This window comes from Panthera pardus, unplaced genomic scaffold (genome assembly GCF_024362965.1).
Source record: "Panthera pardus isolate Hobbes unplaced genomic scaffold, ASM2436296v1 HiC_scaffold_20, whole genome shotgun sequence".
In the NCBI taxonomy this organism is placed as follows: Eukaryota; Metazoa; Chordata; class Mammalia; order Carnivora; family Felidae; genus Panthera; species Panthera pardus.
In genome coordinates, this window is record NW_026526766.1 from 9,245,371 (window position 1) to 9,256,527 (window position 11,157).

Below are 11,157 nucleotides of genomic sequence, written 5' to 3' on the forward strand. Positions count from 1 at the left end.
GCAGGGCTCAGGATTTGGCTGTGATGATCCATCAATCTAGGAAGGGAGAGACAGGAGAAGCCGCAGGGATCATAGGAGGTGGAGTCATGAACTAAGGAGGCTGGTGACGTCCAATCAAACAGCCAGAGGGCCTCCTGTCCTCAATGTCCAAAGGGCATGAGGCAGGTAAGATGTAGGAAAAGGCCCAAGGGCTGACCCCAAGGCTCTGCAAGTCTGATAGGGAAACAAGACTTACCCTTAAAGAGTAGTGAGAGGGGGAAAAAAAAAAACAAAAACAAAGGGGAGCTCCTGCAAAACAAGAAGGGGTATAGCCAAGGCTGTCCAGAGCAGTCACAGGACAGGAGGGCAGGCCTGCAGGGTGGAGAGAGGAAGGAAGAGAGGATCAGGGGAGGCTTCCCGAGAAGGTGACATTTCAGCTAGGCCTTGAAAAAAAAAAAAAAAAAGAAGTATGAATGAATGAATGAATGAATGAGGAACAAACCAACGAACGAATGAATGTTTCCTAGATACTTTTGTTTTCTAGTCACGAAAGGGTTTGGGGGCAAAAAACCACGTCGACTAGACAGCACCCCTTACGTAACTCTTTACCAAATGCGATAAGGAACCGTTTTCAAATCCAGCAGCACATCTTTCTCACGGCTGGGCTGACAGAAAGGCTGGGGTACGGGTCAAAGGTAGAATATTAGAAAAATCAGGCCCAGTTCACATCCCCGAGAGCAGCTCTGGTCTTTTTTAAAGTTTTCTGGCTGTTAACGGGAGAACTACACGGCTCAGGAGATAGTTAAGATAAGAGTTCTTTTTATGTCTGTTTGCTGATTCAGAACATCTCCTGACCTGAAGGGCTTCTCGTTTTCTGTGTAGCTTTCTCCATGAAGGGATTGATAATTCCCCTACAAGAAGTAACAACATTTCTCCAACTGGAGTACAGAGCGCTGCCATTCTTAACGGGGAAGGGGGGGGGCGGGGGCGCAGGGCAGGGGGAGAACAGCAGGGAAGATAAAGGAAATAAATCTACCAGAAGTTTCTTTTTCAGAGACCAAGGTTGCCTGGAAGACAGTGAAACATTACCAAAGCCCTCCTGCTTCTGGGTCTGGGACAGGCAACTTTAAACAGTGTGCGGCATGATTTGCACCACGATGAAAACCGTGCTGGGCTTGAAGTTAAACATGACTCATACTTGGGGCGCCTGGGTGGCTCAGTCGGTTAAGCGTCTGACTTCAGGTGGGTCACGATCTCAGGGTCCGTGAGTTCGAGCCCCGCGTCAGGCTCTGGGCTGATGGCTCAGAGCCTGGAGCTTGCTTCCGATTCTCTGTCTCCCTCTCTCTCTGCCCCTCCCCTGTTCATGCTCTGTCTCTCTCTGTCCCAAAAATAAATAAACGTTAAAAACAAAAACAAAAACAAAAACAAAAAACCATGACTCGTACTGGACCCAAAACTCTAGAAGAGCGTGGAAAACATTTTTCTCCCAGGGCTTCCTGTCAGTTTCCCATTCAAAGTTGAGTATGTTTGAAAAAGTGGTTGGATTTGGGGTGCCTGGGTGGCTCAGTCGGTTAAGCATCCGACTCTTGATTTCGGCTCAGGTCATGATCTCACGGTTTGTGAGTTCGAGCCCTGAGCTGGGCTCTGTGCTGATAGTGCAGAGCCTGCTTGAGTCTCTCTCTCTCTCTCTCTCTCTTTCTCTCTCTCTTCCTCTCTCTCTCTCTCCCTCTCAAAATAAATAAATGAACTTTTAAAAAGTTAAAAAAACAAAATTAAATAAAACGTGGCTGGATTAAAAAAAACTGCTCTGTTTGTCAGGCTTCTGTGAACCCTTCTGTCCTTTGGTCAAGGAAACAGGTTAGGATGTTAGCTGCTGCCCTCCCTTCAAATAACCTGCTTTGGGACCATCCTTGCCCAGAGTCAGACCTGGAAAAGTCTCTATGGCAGCTCTGTGCGAGAGAGGGACAGAAGATCACACAAACACTGTAGCGGCTAATTATTGCCCCACCATCCTCGGAGCCACGCTCAACAGGAACCTGGCTCTTAACATTATCACCTTGCACATCCTGCTGAGTCGCCTTCTTCCGAGAGCCTACCTGGGATACAATCCCAAGACCTCCTCCGTGAGGACAGCCAACATTTCCACAAAGGACAAAGTCTTTAAAGGAGGGTGCCTGCTTCTGAGAAAACCCAAAGTACGCAGAAGAAGTCCCTCAACAACAAAAGCACTTCAGCAGAACATCCTTCTAAGCCAGGACCCATGTCCACCGGCAGGCATAAAGGTTATCGTGAATTATGGTCGTTTCTAACACTCAGTTGAACCTGAAGGGCTAGGCAATCAGTCAAAACCAAACCGACAAAAACTAGTTTCACAGCAGGCCACTGTGAAATGTATTAGCTTGTATATACCTTACAGGTGCAAACCATCCTTCCTAGGTTCTCTTAGGCCCGTTTGCGAGGCAACCTCGGTTGGGATGCTGCTAGGAATCAATGATAGCCACTTCCTGCTCTGTCTGCTAAGATAATTTTATTAGTACATTAAACACCTAAGAGTCGGAAATAGATATTTTACAAACTCTTCTCGCTGAGATGGCACACTTGGACTTCGCAGTAAAACTCGACTCTTATTCGCTGAACAGACCCCAGGTTTGTGACGGATGGGTTTTAATATGCCCTGACTTTCTCAGTAGCAACAAAAGTTCAAGAAGGAGCCCTTCAAGTTCACTGCAATTAAAATGGACAATGGCTGTTTACACGCTAACATGCCATTAAAAAAAAAAAAATTGCCACACAGCTCATGTGAGCTGTTCAAGTTTCAGGTTCTGCATCTACAAAAAAATAGGCAAAAGAGTCGCCAGCTACAACCACAATTTTGATATAAATCAAGTAAAAGATGTGCTACCTTGTGAGCTGGGGTGTAAAAATGTGCATTATCACGAGGATCCTTTTAATGGCTTCAATTCCCACCCTGGACTTGAATCCACATGTGAATCTGCAATATTTTCCATCATGAATTCCCTGCTCAAAACTTCTGAGACAAGCCTCCAACGCATACTGGATAATCTTATCCCTATGGATTTATCCCTATGGATAATTCACCATCCCTAACGTTGTCTTCCGCAAATCCTCCCTGGCTGGAACCTCTTTCTCTGACAAACGGTCTCTTCTCAGGTCAAATGTCTTCTCATGGAGTCTTCAGACCGGTGTCTGTGAGCTCTGGATTTTCCTCTGATGATCAGCAGCCCACCTCCTCCACCCCTACCCTCCTCTGGTCATAAGGCTACCCCATCTCAAAGACCTTATCTATCCCCTAGACCCATCACAGCTCACCCTGACCTCTCCCTGCGTCATGGGGTCTGCGCAGTTGACCTTATGTTATTCAATAGCTTCTCACGTTCAGGTACATTCTTTAAAACACAAATTCTCAATTGTACGTTGTTTACTTTTTACGGAATTATGGGCTTTGCTTAATAGCATTTGAGCACATGTATAAATACAGTGTGGCAGCAAAGTACAGAAGAGTTGCAGATACTGCAAAGCTAAACACGCGCCCACTTCAAAAGCACCGGGGGAAGAGGGGGGCGGACGTTGGTCGTGTACACTGAATTTCCAAGTTCAATGACTTATGTCCCAGTGGGATGCTAACAACTGGAATACACAACATGAAGGAGGTGAAGAAATATACAGTCATCCTAAACAAGAAAAACACAATCCAAACACAAAATGGTAAGGGAATCTCCTTGGACTGCTGTTAACCTACAAAACAATGTATCTCGATCTTTTTTGCTCAGAGACATTTTGTCTATTTTTAAGTGACTTAAATTTCCCAATTCGTAATTCCGCTTTTTAAAAAAGGGGAGGGGGGGCGGAGTTATAATTATATTTAATGGTTTTGAAACTTCAAATTTGTTTCTATTCTGTGGACGCCACTCAACACTTCACAAAAGGGTCAGCCCGAATTGAAATTAGTTCGGTTTCCAAAAAGTTTCTAATGCATCAGTGCTTGCAAAGCAGTGGATGATGTCTTGGTATGAGACCGAAGCTTAAGTTGATGCTTCCACACCTAAAAATACAACAGAATATTGTGATTTTTAAAGGTTTTACATCATACAGGCATATGGCCTGATTATAACTGTCTGAATGTTCTGAAAGTCTTGCATACGAAGATATCATCACAATTCATAGTTAGCTTCAATTAAAGAATCACATATTATAAATCCAGAAGTCCAGAAGGGCACCACTTACGTCAGTATCTGAGTCAAAAATCCCGTATTCCGTATCTACACCATCATTCCAAATGAGAGAATTAATGAGTTATTCGCTCATAAGTAAGATTAAATGATGTTTATATTCAACACCCTAAAGACCGAGCTACATAGCTGCTGAATTTCATCAGCTCTATTATATGTTTTGCTAAGGTATAATTATTCAAGCATCTTTGACTGTATCTTTAAAACTTGCATCTTTAAAACTTACATTTGACTGTATCTTTTTTAAATTTTTTTAATGTTTATTTTTGAGAGAGAGAGAGAGCAAGCACAAGCAGGGGAAGGCAGAGAGAGAGGGGGAGACACAGAATCTAAAGTAGGCTCCAGGCTCCAAGCTGTCAGCACAGAGCCCAACGCAGGGCTTGAGCTCACAGACTGAGATCATGACCTGAGCCGAAGTTGGATGCTCAACCGACTGAGCCACCCAGGCGCCCCAAATTTGACTGTATCTTTAAAATCTCTAATGTACCCTGAATGCTTTCAAAGAAAAGTACTCTATTAACATGAGAGAAAATAAAGTCATCATAAACAATAAGATTGTAAAGTTTTCCAAACCCAGGTTGCAAGATCCCCTTTAACTTGGCTGATAAATACATCAAAATAAATACGCTATCTTTCATAATGACTCTGGCAGAACTGAGGTTTAGACTTCTATATTCCCTGGTAAACATAAAGTCATGGCTTTCTATGTAGCAAAAAAGAAACATCTCAGGCCTTCCTAAATACTCTACCAAATAACTTCACCACCATCTGTATTTTCTGTTCCCAACTCCTTATAGAATGACCCTTTTATAACTGGCTAGAGACTAAAGTTCCATAATACAAACCATTCCAAAGACGACAGAAAATTCAGCCTCCTCTGTTGGTCTGACAGAATCTACCTAACACAGTTAAGGACAAGGAGTGATCCAAAAGATAATTCTTTCACATTAAAAAAAAAAAAAAAAAAAAGTGACAAGAGGAAATCAGAAGTCGCTCCCAAATATGGCTTTCCCATTAGGGAAATTTTCTCATCTGTTCACCAGAAATGCCACAGAAGAGAAATGTGACTCATATACAGGGAGTTTTCCAAGTCCACTCATGTTAAGCAACAAACCGTCCATGGCTTCCCTTAAAATCATCTTGACCACAAGCAGTGAAACTCAGAACTCACGCTGGTTGAAATCAGGTCCTACGAACACTCCCCCTGATAGCGCGAGGTGAGGGCAAACACCGCCTAGCACTGTATTTGTGATAATTCAGTTGTTCTCATGGCAGCATGTCAAGATGTCACAAATCGTGATTTATTATTTCTCTGGGGTATCAAAAAGCTGCTGACCTAGGGGAGTTTGACAAACAAAGGCCTTGTTTACAAAGGAAGACTTCTAAAGGGGGGGAAAAAAGGGCCATGAAAACACTGGAGGACACTACCACTTTTATAATTTATGAAAGTTTTCTCTTTTATGGTCTTGCTCCAATACATAATAAGCCTTTAAAATGAAATGTCGAAAATACTACAGTAATATGAGGGGCATCACAATTGTCTCCTGGAAAGAATGGAATGTGCTTTTATACTGGCCTGTAAATGACTTATCTGAATCAAAGAAAAAAAGTTTTAAAATAATTATTTGCCAAACTGTTACTTTCCAGTTATGCTGCCAGAAATATTTGAAACAGAATTCAAGCATTAAGGGTATAATACAAGCAGGGACACTTTTTTTTTTTTTTTTTTTTTTTGTCAATTCCAAGCCTCAGGTGTTGGTCAAAGCACTTTTCAAGAAACTTGACGAGAAACGCTCAAAAACCACTTTAAAACCGAACAAAAGAAAAGATCTAAAGCTGCTTTGAACACACTCTTGCGGTGAATATTTTCTGAGACGCCACAGTGCAGCTAGTCGCGGTGCTGGGATGTAACTGATGTCACTCATAAGAGAAAGCCTGCATTGAAGGAAGAACTCCCTCACCTCTGACAATTCTTCAAGGGTTCTGATAATCCAAACTCCTAATTTATTTCACAATGTTCTTTACCCATAAGGCATCTCTTTTTAATGCCTCCAACAAGGGAAATGGACCGCAGTGTCCAGGTCTGGGGTTTGTTTCTCTGTCCACGGCAATAAATATCTTTGGTACCTAATAGGTAGCTCCAAATCCTCTCTTCGCCAGTCGCAAACATTTGAGTTGTCAGGGAGCTTAAAAAAAAAAAAAAAAAGTCCAGGAGAATAAAAGCGCAATTAGATCCCTAAAAGAGAAAGTGTGTCTGGATTTGCATAACAATGACCCAACTTGGATTCAAACCTGCCACACCTCTTAACACTTAACCAGTGTGCTAAAAGTAGGCTGGAAGCTTACCAAGTCTAGTGTTGGCAAACAAGCCTGGGGCAGTGGCCCCCCCAAATTACTGATGGAAAATATTACTGAAATATTTGAATGTGTATATAGAAGTGTAGATACACACACATAATATTGGGCATGGCTTTGATTTTAGTACAGCTCTCAGGGCCTTCTGAGTCTTAGGTGGTTAGACAGAAATTTTCTTCTACCCAACAAGCCAGCAACAATCTTTCTGTTCATACAGGCATTCTGCTCCCACAAGCATGAAACAACCAGGTGTAAATAAAAAAGTCCTTTGAAATGGAAGTTTAAAATTTAACTCTGCTGCTCATGACGCACAGACGTTAAAAATAACCACTCCATGCAGTAGACAAACGTGTACCCTTAATGCCTTCCTTATGCTCTAACATTACACATACTTAGGAATACAGTCTACCTAATGACCGGAGCACAATGATGACACCTCTCCATAAAGGTATTAACCCCGGTGGCTTTGTTGTTTCCAAAGCACCAACGTCCATCAGATTAGGGAGGAAGGAAAAAAGGCGAAACCTTGCAAAACTCTCCCAAAAGTTATATAAACAAAGGAGGGGAGAAGCCCAATGTGGGCTTTTGCACCCATGTGCTACCAAAATTACATAACACCCGGCGCAGACATTAAAGAAGGAATGGATTCTGCACAACACCCCCACTTTCCTCGACTCCCAAGCCCGTGTCCTTCTCTTATGAAATCCAAACTCCTGGCAAGACCAAATGGACGACTATGAATATTTATTTTATTGCTGGAGTAAATCCTGCGAGAGTTGGGAGGCACGTTTAGGCCCAAAGTTTGAATGTGCAACAGCCCCAGGGCGCAGCGACTCCACTCCCCGGACCCGGAGGAGAAAGAACTGACAAGCGACAGCACCCAGCAAGGCCTTCTTCTCCTTGCCCCTTACGGTGCTTCCCGCTGGAAAGTTTTCCACGCGATCGATCGGAGGGCGAGGAGCCCGCTTCCCGCCCCCCCCCCACCCCCCTCCGCCTGCCTGACTTTGCAGGAAAGGCAAGCCGGGAGACCAGAGGGGGCCGGCTGGGAAAGAGCTGGAAAGCTCGGCACTCAGCGGGCGGCGCCGGCGCAGGCTCCTTACCTGGGGGACGCGGAACAAAAAGAGGAGCGGGGCTCGCCGAGCCTGCGGCGGCGGCGCGGGCGGAGCGGGTCTCCCCGCCGGAGCCCTAGGCCCGCGCCCGAGCCCGCGGCCCGGCCCCCGCCGCCGCCGCCGCTTCCTCCCTCGCGCGCGTCATGTCACGGCGATCAAACATGTCTGTGTGCGCTTCGCTGCTGTGACTTCCTGATTCTCCGCCGCTCGCGCGCGCACACTCACACTCACACTCGCAGCCACACGCACACGCCACCCCCACCAGCCTCCGCCACCAAACCTCGCCTGGTCCTCCCCGGGCTCCCGGCGGCTGCCGGCGCCTCTGCTCGCGACGCACTGGCCCCGGCGCGCACAACACACACTCACACTCACGCGCAGACACACTCGCGCCGGCCCCGAAGGCGCGGAGACGCGAGCTGCGGGAGCTCGCCGCCCCCTCCCACCCCTCTCCCTACTTAGCCGCCCTGCCAAACTTTTTTTTTTTTTTTTCCTGCCTGATCCGTGTCCAACTTCCCTCCACCCCCACCCCCCCACCCCCAGCAGTCCGGCCTGCCCCGCGCTCACCAGGATCCGCCGCAAGCTGCAACCCGGATAAAAATAATAATGCAATCCAGGCGGCGGAGGCAGGGGCGAGCGCGAAGACACTGGCAGGAGGCGATTTCCCCGCGTGTACCGGAAACCGGCCGAGTGCCGGGACCGGGGCGCGGGTGTCCCCTGGAGCCCGCACTGCTGCGCCCCGCCCCGCGCGGTGCAACTGCGCCCAGGCGGCGAGGCCTGGTGCGGGGCACCCGGAGCACCAGGCTCGGTGTGTGCCCGAAGCCGTAGGGAGCCTAGGGGCTGGCACGCCGGACCGGTTATTTGGGGAAGTGCATCGCGACACCTTTGCAGATGGCATGGCCCTGTTTTGCAACGCAAACGGGAGGAGGGAAGACGGCCGGATGGAGGGGGAGAACAGAGGAAGGGGTAAACCAGGTTGGGATGGGAATAAAGCAAACTCGAAAGCAGGGAGCGAGAAGGAAGGGGTGCGTGTCATCGTTGGGAGGAGGCTCCCACCCGGTCTCCCCGCCTCCCGCCCTCGCCACCCCCTCCCTCCTCCCCCGCCCCCCCGCAGCCCTTCCCCTTCTCCGGCGAACGCCACCACTGCTGCCCTGGTGCGCGCGGGTCCTGTTTGTGACAGTCAGGCAGAGAGGATTATCCGGATCATGGCCTCCCGGCCCGCAGCCACGGTGGCTCTGCCGGGCCCCAGCGCGCCCCTAGCACCCGGACGATCGCGGGCGACCCACGCCCGAGGTTCCCGCGGTTCAAGCTAGGGGAGGACGCCAAGCAAAAGAAAACAAACCCCGGGAGGGGGAGGGCAGGGTAACTGAGCCCGGCGGGCACCTCCGACCTCCTTCTTTGGGGCCTCCTCCCTCCGTACCAGCAGTGCGGCCCGGGCAGGACACCCCGAACTTCAACACCCGAGCCCGCGCGGCCGCCAGGTACCAGGGGCAGGGACGTCTCCGCAGAGCCCCGGGCGCAGCCCCCCGATAGCCGCTTTGCCTAAAGGCCTGCCTACCGGTCAGCGTCTTCATCCCCGCCCGAGGGAACCCGCAAACTGGAGGTGACACCTCCGATCCGGCACGCACCGGCCCCGCGGCGTGGCGGCCGCCTCTTCGGCGCGCCAGCTCCGGCTTCTCCCGCCGAGATCCGCTCGCGTCTCGGCAACCGGAGCCCTTTAAACAAGTCCCCGGGAAGCGGGTGGCAGCAGCGTTCGTTGGCGCCCCGCCGCCAGCCCGGGCACCTCGCCCTCCTCTCTCGCTCCCCTTCCAACTCTTCCGGGGAGGACTCCTCGGGGTGAACTGTCGCCTTTCCATCCTCCTCCCGGGTCCTCCAGCCTTTCCCCTCCTCTGTGCCCCCTCCCCCAGCTAAGTGGATGGGGGGATTGCAACCTTGTCGATAGAGTGTGTGTGTGTGTGTGTGTGTGTGTGTGTGTGTGTGTTGCAACCTTGAGTTGGCAGCGCGTCGCTGACTGCCTACCTAGGGTCAAGGCTGTGGTTTGTTGGGATTTCCCCCCCTCCCTCGCCTCCTTGAAGTAGTAATTATTACTGTTATTATTAGAACAGCAAGGTTCGGTTGAAACTTTCCCGTTTCTTCCACCGCCGCCCGGGAGCTGTCGTTAGAGCATTCCACCTGAGGCCCGCGGGGAGGAGGCGGGCTTTTTTTGTTGTTGTTGTGGCGGTTGGCCCGCCTGTTTGTTTTGGTCTCCGTGCATGCACAATAAATAATAATTAGGATAATAATGAATAATCCCCGGCGAAGGCGGCGCGGTGCCGGAGGGGTTTGTGCGGCGGCTGCAGCCAGGAGGCCGGAGGGAGGGGAAAGAGGAGAAAGGAGTTGTAAGTTATATTTACCTTGCTCGCGAGGAGTGTGCTGGCTGAATCTCTTCCCTCTCTGAGTCACCCAGAGTACAGAAACAGAGGGAGAGAGGACTAGATTATGAATATGACTTCATTGATGACAGCCATCCCCTCCTCTTCCTAAACTCGGGCTCCGCCCCGCGTCCCACCCTCGCCGCCTCCACGGGCGCCGGAAGACGCGCCGCAGTTGGCCCCGCGCGCCGCTCCTCCCTGCCCGCCCGGACGCGGGTTGGCGGGACGCGCCTGTCACTCGCCCCGCTCAGCGACTCCGGGAGCTCGGGGGAAGGAGGGGGCGGTGTGCAAGAATGTGGATCGAGACGGCTCTACTGTATGCGTGGATCCGTGTGTGTCTGCAAGGCGCCGGCTCTCGGGCCGTGCTTGTGCCTGGAGCAGAGAAACTGCGCAGGACGCAGAGAGCCCCAAGCCCGGGTGGAGTTGGGCGCCCGTTATCCCTCTCCCCGCCGTCCTCCTGCAGGGGCGCTGCGGGGCGCCCCGGGGAGGCTGGGGAAGCAGAGGAACCCGAGCGAGAGGGAGGGCATCCGTAGTAATAGCTCGTAGTAGTTTGGGGGTATGTGGAGAAGGTGCTGGAATTTAACTGTGCCTCCGCCTGCCGGAGCGAGCCTGCAGAAGGAAAGGGAGGGGACCGGGGGGAGGGCTCCGAGTGGTACCAAAGCTGTGTGTGGCACGGTGCTGACCGTGAAAGCAAAAACAGGCATTGTGCCGGTTGAAACTTTTTCTCTCCCCCCCCCCCCCACACCCCGCTCAAGGTTGTAATTATAAATCTGCCCCCTTTCTCCCCGGTAAAAAGGGAGGCGGGCACAAAGAACATTCCTGCCAAATCTGTCTCTTTTCTAAAGGACGGCAAGCTTCCAAATGCCAATGAGGGGAAAACAGCTGAGAGACTGAACGCCTTGTAAATAAATAATCCCACCCTAACCCCTCTGTTTACTTTGTGGACCAGATAGGGCACTTTAAGCTTCCCTCACCTGTCATCTTCCTGTAAAATATATACAAAAATATGGAAAAAACAACCCCGTGGGGGCGGAGCGAGCGGGTTAAGGGACATTT

At 50.0% G+C, this 11,157-nt stretch overlaps 1 protein-coding gene across 6 annotated transcripts in view; it reads right to left on the reverse strand.

The window, feature by feature from the left end:
* SMARCA2 (SWI/SNF related, matrix associated, actin dependent regulator of chromatin, subfamily a, member 2) overlaps positions 1–10,215 on the reverse strand; it is a 179,874-nt gene extending 169,659 nt beyond the window's left edge. For 2 of the 6 annotated variants that reach the window (XM_053907776.1, XM_053907771.1), the window contains exon 1: positions 10,084–10,214. The gene's annotated coding sequence lies outside the window, so the exon portion shown is untranslated. Of the gene's footprint in view, positions 1–7,684; positions 7,954–8,257; positions 8,669–9,248; positions 9,399–10,083 lie in introns of those variants that run through there. The other 4 variants (XM_053907774.1, XM_053907773.1, XM_053907772.1 and 1 more) reach the window with 4 other exon arrangements.
* Positions 10,216–11,157: the final 942 nt, after the last annotated feature.